The 21,162-nt window shown below is 36.5% G+C and overlaps 1 long non-coding RNA gene across 2 annotated transcripts in view; it reads left to right on the forward strand.

Annotated features, from left to right (window-relative positions):
- Positions 1 to 14,294, forward strand: part of LOC127858147 (uncharacterized) — a 46,746-nt gene extending 32,452 nt beyond the window's left edge. The window contains exons 1-4 of one of the 2 annotated variants that reach the window (XR_008038772.1): positions 10,313 to 10,362; positions 12,535 to 12,610; positions 13,919 to 13,948; positions 14,169 to 14,294. This is a non-coding gene — a long non-coding RNA (uncharacterized LOC127858147). Of the gene's footprint in view, positions 1 to 10,312; positions 10,363 to 12,534; positions 12,611 to 13,918; positions 13,949 to 14,168 lie in introns of those variants that run through there. The other variant, XR_008038771.1, reaches the window with a different exon arrangement.
- Positions 14,295 to 21,162: the final 6,868 nt, after the last annotated feature.

The raw sequence follows: 21,162 nt of genomic DNA on the forward strand, positions 1-21,162 counted from the left end.
TTCATGTAAAAGCGCCGCTTGAACAATTAGATGCTTCTGCTGGCTTCTAAAATATCATGACAACCTGAAGACAGTCCTGTGGCTACCGACTACCCCTCAGTCCCCGGCAGTAGTTGCACTCCTGTAGACAGTCATATGAGTGCCGCCAACCCCTCAGCTACCGGCAGTCGTTTCACTCCTGAAGACAGTCCTGTGGCTACCGCCAACCCCTCAGTCCCCGGCAGCCGTTTCATTTCTGTTGACAGTCCTGTGGGTACCTACTCCTCTGTCCCCGGCAGTCTTTCCACTTCTGTAGACGGTCCTGTGGATACCACATACCTCTTAGTCACCGGCAGTCGTTCCACTCAGGTAGACAGTCCAGTGTGTACCCTACGCCTCAGTGCCCGGCTGTTGTTCCACTGTAGACAGTCCAGTGGGTACCACCTACCCCTCAGTCACCGGCAGTCGTTCGACTCCTGTAGACAGTCCTGTGGGTACCACATACACCTTAGTCACCGGCAGTCTCTCCACTCCTATACACAGTCCTGTGTATACTACCTACTCGTCAGTGGGTAACACCTACCACCTACTACTCAATCCTAGCAGTCCTGTGGCAGCTGTGGACAGTCCTGTGGCTACCGACTACAGTAGACTCTGCCAATACCGGACTCTCTGAATACCAGAACTCTCCCTATTCCGGACGGTCGGGCCAGTCCCGTATTTTCTCCTTCTATATCTTTGTTAAAAAATGTTGAATAAACCCAACCTTCTGAAAACCGGAAACCGGACGGGTATCTCCGTAAATTTGGTCATTTTCAACGTAAAATACATTGAGTATACCGGACGGTCAAAATTCTCAAGATGCCCGAGGCGTGAAAATAACAATACCTAGTCAGCACAGCGAGTGCGGTGTCACACATTTTGCTCGCGCAATTATCGATAATCGGATTAAACATACCATAAAGGTGTCAAGTCGTTACCGCGCTATGAGAGTCCGATTAAGTCATGTAAAACAAACTGTGTATGTATTGAATAATAAATCGTGTATCTACAACAATCTTATTTGTGTTATCACTCGCCTATATGACAAATGCCACGTACGTACATGTATAAAGCACCACGCTCACTTTGGGATTAATCAAAACAAGTCGGTATGGAATTTTGTTTGCTTTTAATCGATTAAAAACACATTTTTTAAGAATGCAACTAACATCATCAGTACCTGCGTACAGTTACCACATTGTACATGTAAATGTATATGGTTTGTTTTATTCTTATGTTATTCTGTTCACAATGCATACCATGTATATTTCGGCAATATGCATACTCTTGGTAAACCGGAACTCTCTGAAAACCGGACGATCAGGCCGGTCCCGAGACAGTCCGGTTCAGAGAGTCTACTGTACCCCTCAGTCCCCGGCAGTCGTTTCAACCCTGTAAACATTCCAATGGGTACCACATACCCCTCAGTCCCGGCAGTCACTCCATTCCTGTAGACAGTCCTTTGGGTAATACATTCCCCTTAGTCACCCGAGAATCATTTTACACCTGTTGACCCATCACTGGGTTCTACCTTCACCTCAGTCTTTGGCAGTCGTTCCACTTTTGTAGGCAGTCCAGTGCTCACATCCTACCCCTATATCCCCAGCAGTCGTTCCAACCCTTTAGACAGTCCAGTGGGTACCACCTACCCCTCAGTCCTCGGCAGTCGCTCCATTCCTGTCGACAGTCCTGTTGTTAATACATACATTCTCCTCAGTCACCGTCAGTCGTTATACTCCTGTTGACACTCCAGCAACCTATACACCAGCCACCGGCAGTCGTTTTACTCCAGTAGAAAGCCCTGTGGAGACCACCTAACCCTCAGTACCCGGCTGTCGATCCACTCCTGTAGACAATCCAGTGGGTACCACCTACCCCTCAGTCATCGGCAGTCGTTCCACTCCTGTAGACAGTCGTGTGGATAACACCTAACCTTCAGTCTCCGGCAGTCGTTCCTCTAATGTAGACAGTCAAGTGAGTACCACATACCCCTCAGTCACAGGCAGTCGTTCCACACCTGTGGATAATTCAGCGGGTAACACATACCCCTCAGTCCCCGGTAGTTGTTAAACTCATGTAGACAGCCCTATGGGTAGCAACTATCCTTCAGTCACCGGAAGCCGTTTCACTCGTGTAGACAGTCCGGTGGGTACCACGTAATCTTCAATCACCGGCAGTCAGTTCACTTTTATAGTCATGAGGGTACCACCTACCCATCATAAACTGGCAGTCATTCCACTCTTGTAGACAGTCCAGTGGGTACCACCTACCCTTCTGTCACCGGCAGCCGTTCCACTCCTGTAGACAGTCCCTACCCCTCAGTCACCGGCAGACGTTCCACTTATGTAGACAGTCCTGTGGGTATCACCAACCATTTATTCACCGGCAGACTATCTTTTCCTGTTGACAGCCCTGTGGGTAGCAGCTACCCCTCAGACCCCGGTAGTCGTTCTACTCCTGTAGACAGTCCTGTGGGTACCAACTACTCCTCAGTTCCCGGAGGTCGGTCCACTGATTCAGACAGTCCATTGGGTAACACCTATCCCTCTGGCACCGGCACATAAAAAAATCCCTGATGAGCAATAACCATTTGAGTCGATTCGCGCGGAAACCATCGTCGGATACCCACGTTTAACCCATTCCGCTACTCTCCATTTATCGACCGTGGGACATTACGAACTCTTTTCACCGTTTTAGGATGTGTCAAATCCAGTAATTCCATTGGATCCAGTACTGTTTGATGCGGATATTTTTTACCAATGATACAACTCGTACTATAGAGACTTCGGGTTTGTTCTCAAAATGGCGTCGTCCGTAGAGATGGAATTTTGACATGCATGCAAATACTTTAAAATTGAGAATTTAAACGACTTTCAGAGCAAAAGTATCTCTTATCTATTACATGGGCGCGTTCTCTTTTTAAGCACTCTGACAGGTGGAGGGAAAAGCTTGGAGTATCAAATATATCAATTTATCAAAAGAAATCAGTGCACTGGCAGTCAAGTTGTTGTCGTTACTCCACTTTTGTCAATAATGAAAGAACATTGTGAATACCTGACTTCCCTCGGATTCAAAGCTACGTTTATCGGACGAGATCCTAATGAAGAATCAGATATTTTATCTGCATGACTTTATTTATTCTTCCCCGGAGTATCTTCTTGGCGTTCAAAAGTGGAGGGACATGATGGCGAACAGTACTTCCATTAAACTTACTGTTGTGGATGAGGCTTATACAATAATACACTGGTAAAAAGTAATACCAACCTACCATACACTTGTGTTACAGTGTGAAAAAAAAACAGCATTAGTTTGATAATTGTAATAAATTGAACAGCTGTGTAGTAATTGTCTAGCGCTTTCAGCTGTGTAGTATTTATGTAGCTCTTTTAGCTGTGTAGTATTTGTATAACTGGCTGCTGCTACAATATATAAACAAAAGTTATGTTATTAAAACCTTTAAGTGCAGACATATGTATAATACACGTGTTTAATTGTCATGTTAATGTCATTTTGAATGTCAATTCTATATTTGATAGTAAAATAGTCTTCATGTTAGTAAACTACACATATTACCAGTATTGGAGCCGGTTTAAATACAAATAAATAGTGTTGGCTAGTAAATAACAAGTCATATTATTATTATTTAATAATGAGTCAGGCATGTGATTGAGTAAAATATGCATCACAAATAAAGACAAGTTCATGTACTTCTTTATGTTGAGGGGATAGGCTGACAGTGAGCAGGAGAAGATGCCATTTCGCGAGTGGTTTGGGAAATTAGGAGAAGTTCGTTCTTTGGTCGAGTGTCCCATCTTATTAATCACTGCCACGGCAAATAAAGCTGCTCGAACTAAAGTGAAACAGCTATTTTGTATGCAAAACTATTTTGAAATTGTTGACAGTCCAGATCGTCAAAATATCAAATTATTTTGTCATAGGTATAAGGAAAGCTTGCCTCTTAGTTTAGTGTTCAAGTATTTGGAAACTTCAATCAAAAACAAGAAAGAAAAAAGTGAAAGATACCTTATATTTTGTACATCCATAAAAAATTGCTCTGATGTGTATACAATGTTAAGAATGGAACTGGATAATGACATACAATATGTGCATATGTATCATTCCCAGACTGCAGAAAATGTAAAGGAGGATATAAAAAAAGACATGGGACATGATGATGGCTTGATTAGACTGTTAGTGGCAACTAGTGGTGCTGGCATGGGCGTTTATTTTAAAGGGGTAAATCAAGTAATAAACTATGGGGTTCCGAAGAGCATGGATACTTTTGTTCAGCAGTTTGGAAGGGCAGGTAGAGATGGAACTCAGGCAATGGCACTTTTGTTATATTGTGGCAGACATTGTAAAGGAATTGATAGTGATATGAAGAATTACATAAGTGATGATTCAAAATGTCGCAGGAATTTGTTATTGAGTGCATATAATACTGATGATAATAAGGGCCTGCTAAAACACTTGTGTTGTGATATTTGTGAACAACAATGTAATTGTGGTAGTCCAGACTGTAATTTGTACGCACATCCTGTTGTACAAGCTTTGACGGAGGACATATCTGATGTTGAAACAAGCTCTTCTAGTTCAGAAAGTTCCAACAGCTTTAGTGGTTTTAGTTAATGGAATGGATATTATTTGTAGTCATTTAGACATTAAATTTTGTAACATTTTGTTGTTTTCATTTTCATCCGTTTTCTGCAATAATATGTGATTAATCAGATATGTAACCTGACATACTCTAGCAACCTTAAAACATTTTTGTTGTTTGGGACATTTTAATATTATTTTTGTTTAAAAGAATTACATACTTTTTATCAATACACACTTGTTCATATAAGCATCCATTTGGAATAACTGTACTGATGATATTTTTAGTGGTTTAATTTAAAATCTTCACCAAGAACTAAAAAAACAATATTTTACATCATGTTGTTTAGGTTGTTAAAAAATATTTAAAAAGGTAATTTGCCAATTTTATCTTTAAATTGGGCATAAAATGAAGAAAATCCCCTGTAATTATGATATCAAGCTTTCTGAAAGATTTCTTTATAAGATACCATTTGTGATATTCAGAAGCAGTGAAATAAAATTCCCAAGTGTATGCTGGGGTACTTTAATAACTGATTATTAAGCTTTATACACACATACTACATAGCAAATAGTTAATTTGTTTATCAGGTCTAGTGGGACCGTTTCAACAATCATCGTACGACAAATTTAGAATACGATACATATTTTAAAGAAACATCATTTCAAAAAATCAAGGTATATTATTACTAATTTTGAGTACATTTATTCATTTCATCAGTCTCTTACCTTCGGAATATGTTTTGCGTGGATATTTATCAATATCTTGTATAATTTACTTTTCAAATTTTAGTCGTAAATTAAGATTGTCGTACGATCTTTGATGAAATGACCCCAGTGTTTTATTAGCTCCTTCTGGAATAATTATCATTATGCGTTATAAGAAGCCTTATTATGCGGAACATGTTAATGTATTACTTTTTTTATAACCAACTGTTATACATTATGGTAGTTTCACACTTTTCGAAAAATTCTGCTTGTTTCATTCCGTGTGTTCAACATGTACTTCTACAAATAAAACCCAAAATAGAAATAATAACGATTTATTTTTGTGTTAATGTTGCACTACAAACATGTAAACATTAGGATTACGGAGAAAAAGAATGACGATTTTAACACATAACCGCACATGGGTCCATTTAATATACTTCCAAATTATCACAATAAAATAATATTACAATGTACATCATTAAATATGCTAACATTGTTAAGGGACCCATCATGAACTGATAGACCATGCCAGTAGCATTGAAATGTGAAACTGTAATAGAAGTTAACAAATACCATGTTATACTGGCAAACACAAATCTTTTCAAGTTTGATTCTGCATTAGCACAACGAGTGTCAATTCTTCCTGATACAGTTACATATAATGCACAGTAAATATGATGCAGCAAGATAAAGGATGAGTAATCAGAGATAGAACGAGAGATGTGTTTGTCAGAAACACATTGCCCCCTAATGCGCCGCTATGAAGCCATATATTTGACCTTTGACCTTGCAGAATGACATTGACCTTTCACCACTAAAAATGTGCAGCTCCATGAGATACACATGCCTTCAAATATCTTAAATTTTGCAAAAGTTATGACCAGGGTTTATGTTTTGGGACACACACAATGAATGAATGAATTAATGAATGAATGAATGAAAGAATGAATGAATGAATGACAGACAGGCCAATAATAATATACCCCCGATCTTTCGATCCGGGGGCATACAAATAAGAATCAAGAGTTTCATATGCAATCACATCACATAACCTCTCACAGAAGTACAGACCGGGCAATCATTATCAACTTTCCGCCTAAAAATGCCAGGGGCATATGCATGTTTGAAATTAAATTCAAACAAGTAAGTTTCCAAATCTAAAGGTTATATTAATAAAGAATAATAAACTTGAATTCAACCGACTCTGCATTGAAATCATTACTGTAATGAAACATGAATATGACATGTACATGTACCCGTAAACTTACAAATGTACACCAGAATATTGTCTGACATCAACATTTTAAGATAAAAGATTTTACATGATTTGGAACACTAAAAGGCACATTTACTGATTTAGTTAAGACTGGTCTGAAGCTACCTTGTCCGTTTATGAGTCAATGCAGGCTGGTATTAAGCTAACTTGTCCGCTTATGAGACAGTGCTGGCTGGTCTAAATGTACACTGGCTGCATATTGCAAAAGACTCACATCCGTGTAACACAGCTTATTTTTACATTTACAATAAGTTTGTACCATGATATGTCGTTATACTGATATATAGCGTTGTTATATCTCATGATACGAATATTGCATTCCAGAAAGGAAAATGTACACTAAGCTACATATTGTCAATGTCTTTTCACAAAATACATGTAATAATCATTGTCATGCTAAGCTGTGTGATTCTTATGTGATAATGGTATTGCGATATATACATGTATTTAATTTTCCCCCCTTACTAATATGCACTCTACCAATTATAAATTGTATCAATGATGCAGAGAGTCTTGTCGATTTTAAAAAATGTGTTAGTTTTACTGGAATGCAACATGCTGCTGTTCAATAAGCATGTTAATGCTGATGTTGCCAATGGGAATAATTGTTCTTTCATAGACAACTTGTGTATTGCATTAAGGCCTTTCTTCCGTGAAGTTAATTAGACATAGAGTTAAATAAATAAAAAAAAACATATTGCTTTGGACTTACATAATAATTGAAAATTTATATTTTCGAGCAACAAATACTATGTTCAAGAAATATAAACAAGTGAAACTCCAGTTGCTCCAACTTAATTCTCAAATAATTGTATTGTGGGTAGTTTAAAGTTTGAATTATGCTTATTTTGAATGTTCACTTAATTATCCTCTTTTCAAAATGGACCTTACTAATGGCCTTCATCAGTGAAACTTTGAGATTCTGCACATTACGTTGATGCAAAACTTAATTTGTCTTATAAAGTGATCTCCTTGAAAAAACATATTCAGACAACCAACACTTTTAATTCAATATTTCTCAATAAAAGATATTATTAAATGTTGAATACATTGTAAAATTTCATCGGTGAAAAATATGTAGTAAATTAAGCGTACATCACTGTTTAATTACATATTTGTTTTAAGTTATTATGTAATGTATTACTTTTTTATAAAAGTTATACATTTGTAGGGCTTGTTTCAAACATGTAACAAAATAGAAATTGATTTATTTTTGTGTTAATGTAGTCATTAATTACCATTTTAGTGGGTTTTAATATAGTACAATTAAATATGCTAACATTGTTAAGGGTCATGAACTGATCCATGCCAGTAGCATCTGTAATAGAAGTTAACAAATACCATGTTATACTGGCAAACACAAATCTTTTCAAGTTTGATTCTGCATTAGCACAACGAGTGTCAATTTCTTCCTGATACAGTTACATATAATGCACAGTACAATATGATGCAGCAAGATAAAGGATGAGTAATCAGAGATAGAACGAGAGATGTGTTTGTCAGAAACACATTGCCCCCTAATGCGCCGCTATGAAGCCATATATTTGACCTTTGACCTTGCAGAATGACATTGACCTTTCACCACTAAAAATGTGCAAGCTCCATGAGATACACATGCCTTCAAATATCTTAAATTTTGCAAAAGTTATGACCAGGGTTTATGTTTTGGGACACACACAATGAATGAATGAATTAATGAATGAATGAATGAAAGAATGAATGAATGAATGACAGACAGGCCAATAATAATATACCCCCGATCTTTCGATCGGGGGCATACAACTAAGAATCAAGAGTTTTCATATGCAATCACATCACATAACCTCTCACAGAAGTACAGACCGGGCAATCATTATCAACTTTCCGCCTAAAAATGCCAGGGGCATATGCATGTTTGAAATTAAATTCAAAACAAGTAAGTTTCCAAATCTAAAGGTTTATATTAATAAAGAATAATAAACTTGAATTCAACCGACTCTGCATTGAAATCATTACTGTAATGAAACATGAATATGACATGTACATGTACCCGTAAACTTACAAATGTACACCAGAATATTGTCTGACATCAACATTTTAAGATAAAAGATTTTACATGATTTGGAACACTAAAAGGCACATTTACTGATTTAGTTAAGACTGGTCTGAAGCTACCTTGTCCGTTTATGAGTCAATGCAGGCTGGTATTAAGCTAACTTGTCCGCTTATGAGACAGTGCTGGCTGGTCTAAATGTACACTGGCTGCATATTGCAAAAGACTCACATCCGTGTAACACAGCTTATTTTTACATTTACAATAAGTTTGTACCATGATATGTCGTTATACTGATATATAGCGTTGTTATATCTCATGATACGAATATTGCATTCCAGAAAGGAAAATGTACACTAAGCTACATATTGTCAATGTCTTTTCACAAAATACATGTAATAATCATTGTCATGCTAAGCTGTGTGATTCTTATGTGATAATGGTATTGCGATATATACATGTATTTAATTTTCCCCCCTTACTAATATGCACTCTACCAATTATAAATTGTATCAATGATGCAGAGAGTCTTGTCGATTTTAAAAAATGTGTTAGTTTACTGGAATGCAACATGCTGCTGTTCAATAAGCATGTTAATGCTGATGTTGCCAATGGGAATAATTGTTCTTTCATAGACAACTTGTGTATTGCATTAAGCCTTTCTTCCGTGAAGTTAATTAGACATAGAGTTAAATAAATAAAAAAAAACATATTGCTTTGGACTTACATAATAATTGAAAATTTATATTTTCGAGCAACAAATTACTATGTTCAAGAAATATAAACAAGTGAAACTCCAGTTGCTCCAACTTAATTCTCAAATAATTGTATTGTGGGTAGTTTAAAGTTTGAAATTATGCTTATTTTGAATGTTCACTTAATTATCCTCTTTTCAAAATGGACCTTACTAATGGCCTTCATCAGTGAAACTTTGAGATTCTGCACATTACGTTGATGTTTGTAATAACTAAATTCAGTAAGCGCAAACTTAACATTTGGACAGTCTTATAAAAGATAAAGTGATCTCCCTTGAAAAAACATATTCAGATTAAAGTCATTTTACCAACACTTTTAATTCAATATTTCTCAATAACAAGTGGGTGCGTCAATATTATTATCAAATGTTGAATATTATTGTAAAATACTCATCGGAAAGTTTATCAGCAAAATAGTATGGTTTTGAATATTGCTTCTGTTAGCTTCTACCCTTCTGGCATTTTAGATTGTTAGCTACATCTGTGAAATTAAAAAAAGTGTTTAAGTATCCACTGGTAGGTAGCAATATAATGAGCTAAAAGTGCTTAATTACACAAATTAGACCAGTATTTTTGACATGTTTTGAAGCAAACGCTTCTTTTGTTGTATATTAGAAATAAATGACTGCATTACATATTTTTTCTAAAAGAGCCTACGTACATTTAAAAGTATGGCGACTGATATGGTAAATGATAAATTTGTTTGCGAAGATTTCAAGACAGAGTGTTTTAATACTGAAATAATGAAATGCATAGTAATCATACACTCGTGGAGTGATGTTATTAATTTGAGCAAAGAATTGTTTTTCCGTTATTTATTTTTACATTATGTATTCGAAATACCTACATGTTTATGCTATCTCGTTATTTTAGGTATAACGATGTTATCAGCCGTCTCGTTCGTGTTACTGTTGACGCTCTGCGCCTCGGTGTCTGGTCAGACATATAGTGGATACCCTTCATGGTACAAGGTGTATTGCCAACCTATCTACTGCCCTAATGGGCAATACAAACCGATTGGCGAGTGCTGCCCTCGTTGCAACCCAGGTATCGACATTAAGTAATATATTTATGTGTTGCCAAACGGATTAAGCAAAGAAAACATTGGATCTGTGATGAAAAAATATGTTAACATTCGTGTCATTTAAAGTTATATTATACGCATCTAGCAGTATATGCTATGTTTATAGGTGTCTATCGCAACCGTTGTTGTTGAATATTGCTTCTGTTAGCTTCTACCCTTCTGTCATTTTAGATTGTTAGCTACATGTCATGTAGCTTAATTTCACAAATTAGCTTACAGTGCTTAATTACACAAATTAGACGAGTATTTACCTGGGGTTTAGCATTTAAACGAAAATGATGACATACCGGCATGGCTTTGCACCCTCTGCTTAGATATGTCCCAATTAATAAACAACTCATGCTGATGCAGCAGACGCTTTAATTTGAAGCACAATATTCTACTTGTACCACAATATTCATAATTAGTATACATTTACGTTGTACGTGACCTCTCCGATGGTATCTGAATGGGTGAAGGTATTGAGTTTTCTTCGGGGTACAACACACCACGGCAGTTATATGATTCATTAGAAAATCCAATAGTCAAGCCAACACACAAAATAGCGTTATAAAAAGCCATCTCTGTCGACCTTTAAAATATTTCTTTACTTATAAGATTAACGTGCGACGCCTGCTTCAGCACATAAATCAACACTTATTCGATTCACAGAAACGAGCAATTATCCGTTGTAATTATGTGATTATGGAATTTTACATGGAGTTATACAGATATTCAAGTAACACGTTATTTGTTCACCACCTTGCACGAAATAAATGCACTTTATTAAGCACACTGGCTTTATGCCTGTTATCTATATTTAGGAGGGTTTAAGTTAATTGATGCGTTCACTCAACACTAAACGGAATATTTTTAAATATTTAAATATTGTTGGGCCTTGCACAAGTTTTCAAATAAACAAACTACAAGATTGTGATTATTCAAAATGAATAACGCATATTTTGTTCAACAAAGTATATCCTTATGCAGTTGGTCCTTTATATCGACAATAATTCTAAAAACTTGAGATTAACAAAAGCGAGCCAAATGATGTATCATAAATCTTAATGTGAATGTAAATTTGCTTTATTACAAAGAAAGACATCCGGGCAACGACGAGCGTTGCTTTTTGGTACTGTGGCTTAGGTTTTGATATTACGATATATTTTAGCTTACATGTATACTGGTATGCTACTTTGACATTCAAACAAAAAATTATATCAACACTGCACAAACATCGAAAGGTATGTAATGCATGCATATGTCACAGTTACAAGCTAATAATGTACCAAAAGTCGAGATTATCCGAACATGCTTGATTTAAAGAAAGCATCAAACAAAGGAGATGCACCACGTGTTTCCAATTCAGCGTAAAAGCTTACATGCTTGATTGCAAATGCACATGCTCGACAAAGATTTATCTAACTAGAAACACATTTAGTATTTTTACAATTCCTTCCTTGCAGGTATATAAACGTCCAGTGTCTAGCTTTATTATCGAGTCTTCAGATTCTTCACAGAAGCGCCAAAAGGTGAGCTTTTATTTGACAAATATTTCTATTTAGTTAGTATTCATTGTTTGAGAAATTTAATAAAATACTATGGTGTATCTTAGAATAAACAAAAACAATTATTTAATATTGGTTAATAGGAGATGATTGTAGAACATAAAGAAGAATGTTTAGACATGTTTTGAAGCAAACGCTTCTTTTGTTGTATATTAGAAATAAATGACTTCATGATATATTTTTTCTAAAAGGGCCTACGAACATTTAAAAGTATGGCGACTGATATGGTAAATGATAAATTTGTTTGCGAAGATTTCAAGACAGAGTGTTTTAATATTGAAATAATGAAATGCATAGTAATCATACACTCGTGGAGTGATGTTATTAATTTGAGCAAAGAATGTTTATTCCGTTATTTATTTTTACATTATGTATTCGAAATACCTACATGTTTATGCTATCTCGTCATTTTAGGTATAACGATGTTATCAGCCATCTCGTTCGTGTTACTGTTGACGCTCTGCGCCTCGGTGTCTGGTCAGACATATAGTGGATACCCTTCGTGTTACAAGGTGTATTGCCCACCTATCTACTGCCCTAATGGGCAATACACACCGATTGGCGAGTGCTGCCCTCGTTGCAACCCAGGTATCGACATTAGTAATATATTTATGTGTTGCCAAACGGATTAAGCAAAGAGAACATTTGATCTGTGATGAAAAAATATTTTAACATTGGTGTCATTTAAAGTTATCTTATACGCATCTAGAAGTATATGCTATGTTTATAGGTGTCTATCGCAACCGTTGTTTATTGTTGGTGTTTTCACTTCATATACACTTATATTTTTAAATGCAGCATCAACATACTAAAACAATATCCTGGAAAGAGGAAAAATGCATTTGAATATCAACCGTACTTTTGTTTTCACAAATCTAAATGATTCGATGTGCGATGTGAATTTTAATTTAGTTTTAATGCAGCGTCGTTCATACGACACAAAGACACAATATTGTTTAACAGATTATTTTAATTTCCTGCAACGATATATTTTCCTACGACATACGAACACTAACTCTGATCGTAATAAAAAGACAGTTCTGCTCGGCCTATAGGACTGTGACAGTCATGTTCAATATCGAATATTTGTTTATTTTTTTAACTGGTATTAAGATAAATGGCAGATAATTGGTCAATTACCACATTTTAATTAACTCCTTTCACCTGTTAATTCTTTTAAGCTCTATTCAACAGTGCAAAATGCGCATAATATCATTTTAAGAAGAATTAACACATGGACATGCTTTATTGATTTATATTAAGCAATTCAGACCTAAAGCCGTAGCTGAGAAATACGTTTAAAAAATAAACTCAACTTCTTATGGATAATATTATCTACAAGGTTTCAATTGCACTCGGTAAATAAATATAGATTTTGCACCGTTTTATCAAAATATTTCTGCTTGCGGTAATAACAAATCGTTTATTTTAATTAGAAAAGCACATCAATTTTGTAAATAATGTTAATCATTTTTAACCGATAAGCTATAGGATTTTCTTCTAAAACAGTATATGAGTTTATGTGTACGTCATGTATGCGTGTGAGTGGTTTTTGTTTTTCGCTTGCATGTCTGTGCGTGTCGGAGTAAAGGGCTATAGAGTTTTTTGTGAGAGTGTTATGTGGTAATCTGATTTGGTATAGTAAAACATGTTCAAGAAAATTTAATGGTAACAGGATAACCGATTCTTTTATTTCATAATACAAATTTACATATAAACACAAAGAGTAAACGTTGAGTAAGATAAAACTATAATTATAGCTTTTTACGGAGATCATTATTTTATTCTTAAAATATCGAACACATTTCTAAACTACGTCTAAACTATGTTCATCAGTTGTTTGTCCGTGTCAACCATTTTGCATCCAAACTAACGCTAAGTTATGATGTTTTGTAGGGTATGGGTATCCAGACCCATATTTCCCAGGTTAGTGCAACATTATAGTTTATGAATTTGTTTAATATGATTAAATACAATGTATATTTCGTGTACATATATCAGATATAAATACTATAGAAGCATTTATACCATTTGAACTATATTTATACATTACTTACAGTGTTTGCATGCACACAGATATATTGTTAATACAATATTTATTTGAATTACGTTCAATTGTCGAACATAATCGTATTGTTTTATTCAGGGTAAAAGAGATATGACAAGTGGTAACAAAAAGGCAGACAAGGGAATGTCATGAACTAAGGACGAAAGAAATGGATCGCAATATAGAACGAAATGTTATTGTACTGAAATTGTTTGCCTTTGCTGCCTATAATAAATAAAAATAATTCAACAACCAAATCCGTTATTGTTGTCATACGTTAAGTATACACAGGACATAAAAACATTTCCTCACATTATATTAATTTCTTCAAGAGTATTGAACATGGTACATCATTAACAATAAAGAAAACGATGAGGGTGTATGTTTATGAGCCGGTATTGAATTTCCTATGTTAAGACTAATGAAAAAACTATAAAACATACTGAATAGTGTTCAATTCAATTTTTACTAACTTAGTATTAAATAAACAATGTTTTTATGACGAACAATACGTAAAAAAGCTCAATCGGAAGCATTCACGTATTCAAGCTTTGAGGTATTCTTTTGAAGTCAGCAACATTTAAGGAAATATAAATAAACGTAGATAGGCAAGATCTCACTATGAAAGCTATTTATACAATAATTACTTTTGCTGAAAATGGCCATCGGGGTCAATCGCACCGTATTGCAAACATGTATATATTATTGAACGGACCAAGCAATTCAATTCAAATAACGTTAATACAATAAAATACGTTATTTATTAAAGTTTTGAACAAAACACAATATCTGAAAAGTCATTTCATTTTTTTTTTTGACGGATTCGATCATTAATTGCATTTGGACAACTGCCGTTCCGCTAGACCGCATGGGATATTTTGTGTTGTGTATAATACTTTTTTTTTCGAAAATAGCAGTTGGTGTGAGGGTTGTATATTGTCGCTTAAATACATAATATTATGAGGCACTTACGGGCAAAATACTTGACATAATTTTTTTCAAATGTTTGAAATGTCGACGTTTTTAATAATAAACCCTCATGCAACATGAAGAATATTTGAAAAAAAATGAAAGAAACCCTTTAAACCGGTTTTTACCCAAATGATTTATATTGACAATTCTTAGGCGGGGAACACCAATTGAGTTACTTGTGTGTGTTTTCCACGTGTTTTTTTGTATCTTAGTTAGGTGTCATACTATATTTGTAATTAACGCATGCTGTAATTATTATACAGGCGTTTCCCCAAGCGGTTTAATCACAGCGGCCCCGCGGCGCCTGGACTTCAAAAGCAATGTCGCCATGGCGCTTGTGTTTCCGATCATGTCGCCGCGACGGTTGAAAATTCACAAGCGAGTGCAAGCTCTGATCCGAATATTGTCTGCACTCGGCCTACGACAAATCAAAACATGCACGCGCTAATCAGCTGTGTGTGCATAAGGGGCTTAGAAACAACGTGTGAACAATGGTATCTGGACAAACGGCATCCAAAATATCGGCATCCTGCGTTTTTTTGCATTCCAGGACAGTCGGCACCTCGCAAATTTGTCCACCAGGACAATTGCATCAGATTGATGTTGTGATACAGAACTCCTTGAAGTGCTTGAAGGAAAATATATACGAAATATCTTCGTCACAATAGGCTCGGGGCGCTAATTTGTATTTGCTGCATTTTATGAAATACGTCTTATATGTATCATTTTTCTTGCCTATTTTGTGTTATTGTAACATATTGTTATCAATATAGTACAATTTAACACATATACAAATCGAATAGTCTCGCTTTTAAATGAAAAGAAAACAAATATGCTATAAACGAAACCTTCAGATAAAAATGATGCAATATCACATTAACAATCCAGAACCATATAAAAGATCAATTTGCGAAACGAAGTTGCAAATTTACATAATTGAGACGCAGGGATATAAAAGCAAAATAAAATCTTAATATTCGACGTTATAAATAAGTGTTATTAAAGCACAAACGTCGACGTTAGTCAAAAAGTTTACAGTGATGCTAGTTATGCTATCGACGTAACTCTTTTCCAGTTTATTTGACAATACTAGTTATGCTCAGCGTTATGTTTTGACCTTTGATCGTTACTTGCTATGTTCCTCTTAGCTGAGACATTTTGATCCTTATTATTTGTACTTCTTTTAAAGTTAGTTGCAATAACATTCATGATGGGCAAATGTAAGCCCGAATAGCGGTTGATTGTTTCTTCTTTAAACTGTGATCTTCAATTTTAACCTTCTGGACTGGTTTTGCATAGATGCTTAATTGTTGGCTTGATACAGTCATGATGAGGACAATATTCTTATTATTATATAATTATATTGTTCTTTTGCCATGAATTATGAGTTTTAACTTTGAGCAAAGAAAATTGTCTTGAGATACGTGCTTTTTCCGTCATGTAAAGCAATACACTAACAAATCTCTGTTTTCACTTACGATGGAAATAGAAGCATATCCGTTTGACCGTTTTTATACCTTAATTTAATAAATATTTTCAGATTTCATTTGATGTAGCAGTTGCTATGACTTTGTAATACTCAAATGTATAGAGGAGCAGCCAGAGGTTAAACATAACATTATTACAAATTCAATGTTATGTATAAATTATAATTATGTATAGCTGGGCAAAGCAGCGAACATTATCTGTGAATTTGATTACGACAGGGACATTTAGTATGTAACATAGGTAGAGTCAAAGCATATCAATAGTGGATGCTTTTTTAATGTTAATTTCCATTACTAAAATATATTGTTATATATAACGTACAGCAGATGTACTGCTACTCTTACAAATAATATTTGAACAAAATGAAAGACATTGACCGGCTTGACAATTCGAAAGCATTTTATATGATCGCGGGCGGCCACATGCGCGCGGTATTGAATCTTTATCGACGTCAAATTCTTTATACTGCAACGTTATCATTTACCAAAGATTTTCCACAGGTGTCATATGAACGTAATGAAGACGTGTATTCACTGCTAAAAGAATTGTGGCGTAACTGCAAAACATCTATGACACAAATTGCAAATATCAAAGTCACTGCTGTTTGTTGTTTAGACTTGGATTGATAAACGAATATAAATATATTGTCCAACTTTAAAGTCACTTCAACACTTATTCATTCGTACATAGTGAATGTCAGTTTTATTTATTTACCTTTTAAATATCTCAGAATGTAATGTATGGTCAATGTAACAAAATAAGACGTATAAAAAGAATCCCACGTCATTGCATAAATAAAATATTCATAGTCGATATAAACTATAAAGAGTGTGTGTTCCATATATTTATATATGAAAAGTTGTATATAACATTATATAAATAACCATTAAATTTTCCGATTTCATAACACATAGTATGATAACTATACGCAAAAAATACATTTGTTGTGGATCACAAAGTGATGATATCTTGGAGCAACGTATGTTTATTGTAGATACAAACCATGGACAACCATTTGAGAAATTTTAGTATAAAAGAGGGTTCAGTAACGAATTCGAAAATTCGGATATATTCAAATGATAGCTTTTGTCAGAACATTTACATTTACAGTTGAAATCATGCGTTTGAAATTAGTATTACAAACTTTGGAATTGTGTTATATGATTACATTGTATTATATTTTATAGGACAATAATATTCGATGATATAAATCATTCAGAGTTTTATCGGAATAATATTTTAGCGTCGTCGTTCGAAACTAGAAAATGCATTACCTAACGAACGAATTACGCCACTGAATGATCGGAACTCGTGTATAAAGCCTGTCTCCTTACCTCAGAGGTCATGGTTTCACTTAAAGGTCGATTTCTATTTAAAACAGCTTGAACAAGGTGTAACTTTAACAACCATCATGTCAGATATAAAACAATGAACGACACATGACACCCATCAGTCTACTAAATGTCGCATGTATCCCCTGTTACAATAACCTCAAATGTGAAGTTCACATTAAGAGATAACAATTCAATTTTGGCATCAGCAGCTGGTGTTCGACATAAACGGAATTCGAGACAAATATTTATTTTGGGGATAACCATGACCTATGGACACATGGACACGTGTCTTTTCCAGCCCGGTATATCATTTTGTGTTCTTACTATGGTCCTGCATTGACACAAGCAAAGTCTGTGGAATGATGTCGACATTGGCAATTACAATATGAAATTATATCTAGACATTTGGATGGATTTCCTACCGGAACTATGTTAAACAGCTGACATTTCATCCAAAGTGCGTTATACAATATTACGTTCATGTAAGAGCGCCGCTTAAACAATTAAATGCTTTTGCTGGCTTCTAAAATATCATGACAACCTGAAGACAGTCCTGTGGCTACCGACTACCCCTCAGTCCCCGGCAGTCGTTCCACTCCTGTAGACAGTCATATGGGAGCCGCCAACCAGTCAGCTACCGGCAGTCGTTTCACTCCTAAAGACAGTCCTGTGGCTACCGCCAACCCCTCAGTCCCCGGCAACCTGTTCAATTCTGTTGACAGTCCAGTGGGTACCTACTCCTCTGTCCCCGGCAGTCTTTCCACTTCTGTAGAAGGTCCTGTGGGTACCACATACCTCTTAGTCACCGGCAGTCGTTCCATTCATGTAGACAGTCCATTGTGTACCTCCTACGCCTCAGTGCCCGGCTGTTGTTCCACTGCTGTAGACAGTCCAGTGGGTACCACCTACCCCTCAGTCACCGGCAGTCGTTCCACTCCTGTAGACAGTCAAGTGGGTACAACCTACCTATCAGTCACCGGCAGTTGTTCCAGTTCTGTAGACAGTCCTGTGGGTACCACATACCCCTTAGTCACCGGCAGTCTCTCCACTCCTGTACACAGTCCTGTGTATACTACCTACTCGTCAGTGGGTAACACCTACCACCTACTACTCAATCCTAGCAGTCCTGTGGCAGCTGTAGACAGTCCTGTGATTACCGACTACCCCTCAGTCCCCGGCAGTCGTTCCAACCCTGTAAACATTCCAATGGGTACCACTTACCCCTCAGTCCCGGCAGTCACTCCATTCCTGTAGACAGTCATTTGGGTAATACATTCCTCTTAGTCACCCGAGAATCATTTTACACCTGTTGACCCTCAACTGGGTTCCACCTTCATCTCAGTCTTTGGCAGTCGTTCCACTCTTGTAGGCAGTCCAGTGCTCACAGCCTACCCCTATATCCCCATCAGTCGTTCCAACCCTTTAGACAGTCCAGTGAGTACCACCTACCCCTCAGTCCCCGGCAATCGCTCCATTTCTGTCGACAGTCCTGTTGTAAATACATACATTCTCCTCAGTCACCGTCAGTCGTTATACTCCTGTTGACATTCCAGCAACCTTTACATCAGCCACCGGCAGTCGTTTCACTCCAGTAGACAGCCCTGTGGAGACCACCTAACCCTCAGTACCCGGCTGTCGTTCTACTCCTGTAGACAATCCAGTGGGTACCACCTACCCCTCAGTCATCGGCAGTCGTTCCACTCCTGTAGACAGTCATGTGGGTACAACCTACCCTTCAGTCTCCGGCCGTCGTTCCTCTAATGTAGACAGTCATGTGAGTACCACATACCCCTCAGTCACAGGCAGACGTTCCACACCTGTGGATAATTCAGCAGGTAACACATACCCCTCAGTCCCCGGTAGTTGTTAAACTCGTGTAGACAGTTCTATGGGTATCAACTATCCTTCAGTCACCGGAAGCCGTTTCACTCGTGTAGACAGTCCGGTGGGTACCACGTAATCTTCAATCACCGGCAGTCATTTCACTCCTATAGTCATGAGGGTACCACCTACCCATCATAAACTGGCAGTCATTCCACTCTTGTAGACAGTCCTGTGGGTACCACCAACCCTTCTGTCACCGGCAGCCGTTCCACTCCTGTAGACAGTCATGTGGGTAGCAACTACCCCTCAAACCCCGGTAGTCGTTCTACTCCTGTAGACAGTTCTGTGGGTACCAACTAGTCCTCAGTCCCCGGCAGTCGGTCCACTGCTTTAGACAGTCCATTGGGTAACACCTACCCCTCTGGCACCGGCAGATAAATACTCTGATGAGTAATAACCAATTGAGCCGATTCGCGCGGAATTCATCGTCGGATACCCACGTTTAACCCATTCCGCTACTCTCCATTTATCGACCGTGGGACAGATACAACTGGTACTATAGAGACTTCGGGTTTTTTCTCAAAATGGCGTCGTCCGTAGAAATGGAATTTCGACGTGCATGCGAATACTTTAAAATTGAGAATTTAAACGACTTTCAGAGTAAAAGTATCTTTAATCTATTACATGGGCGCGATGTCTTTTAAAGCACTCTGACAGGTGGAGGGAAAAGCTTGGTGTATCAAATATATCAATTTATCAAAAGAAATCAGTGCACTGGCAGTCAAGTTGTTGTCGTTACTCCACTTTTGTCAATAATGAAAAAACATTGTGAATACCTGACTTCCCTCGGATTCAAAGCTACATTTATCGGACGAGATCCTAATGAAGAATCAGATATTTTATCTGCATGACTTTATTTATTTTTCCCCGGAGTATCTTCTTGGCGTTCAAAAGTGGAGGGACATGATGGCGAACAGTACTTCCATTAAACTTACTGTTGTGGATGAGGCTTATACAATAATACACTGGTAATATCAACCTTCCATACACTTGTGTTACAGTGTGAAAAAAAACCAGCTTTAGTTTGATAATTGTAATAAATTGAACAGCTGTGTAGTAATTGTCTAGCGCTTTCAGCTGTGTAGTATTTATGTAGCACTTTTAGCTGTGTGGTATTTGTATAACAAGCTGCTGCTACAATATATAAACCAAAGTTATGTTATTAAAACCTTTAAGTGCAGACATATGTATAATAAAAGTGTTTAATTGTCATTGTAATGTCATTTTGAATGTCAATTCTATATTTGATAGTAAAATTGTCTTCATGTTAGTCAAACTACTTAGGACATGTGACATATTACCAGTATTTGCGCCGGTCTCAATACAAAACAAATAGTGTTGGCTAGTAAATAACAAGTCATATTATTATTATTTCATAATGAGTCAGGCATGTGATTGAGTAAAATATGCATCAC

Source organism: Dreissena polymorpha, chromosome 14 (assembly GCF_020536995.1).
Source record: "Dreissena polymorpha isolate Duluth1 chromosome 14, UMN_Dpol_1.0, whole genome shotgun sequence".
Classification (NCBI taxonomy): Eukaryota; Metazoa; Mollusca; class Bivalvia; order Myida; family Dreissenidae; genus Dreissena; species Dreissena polymorpha.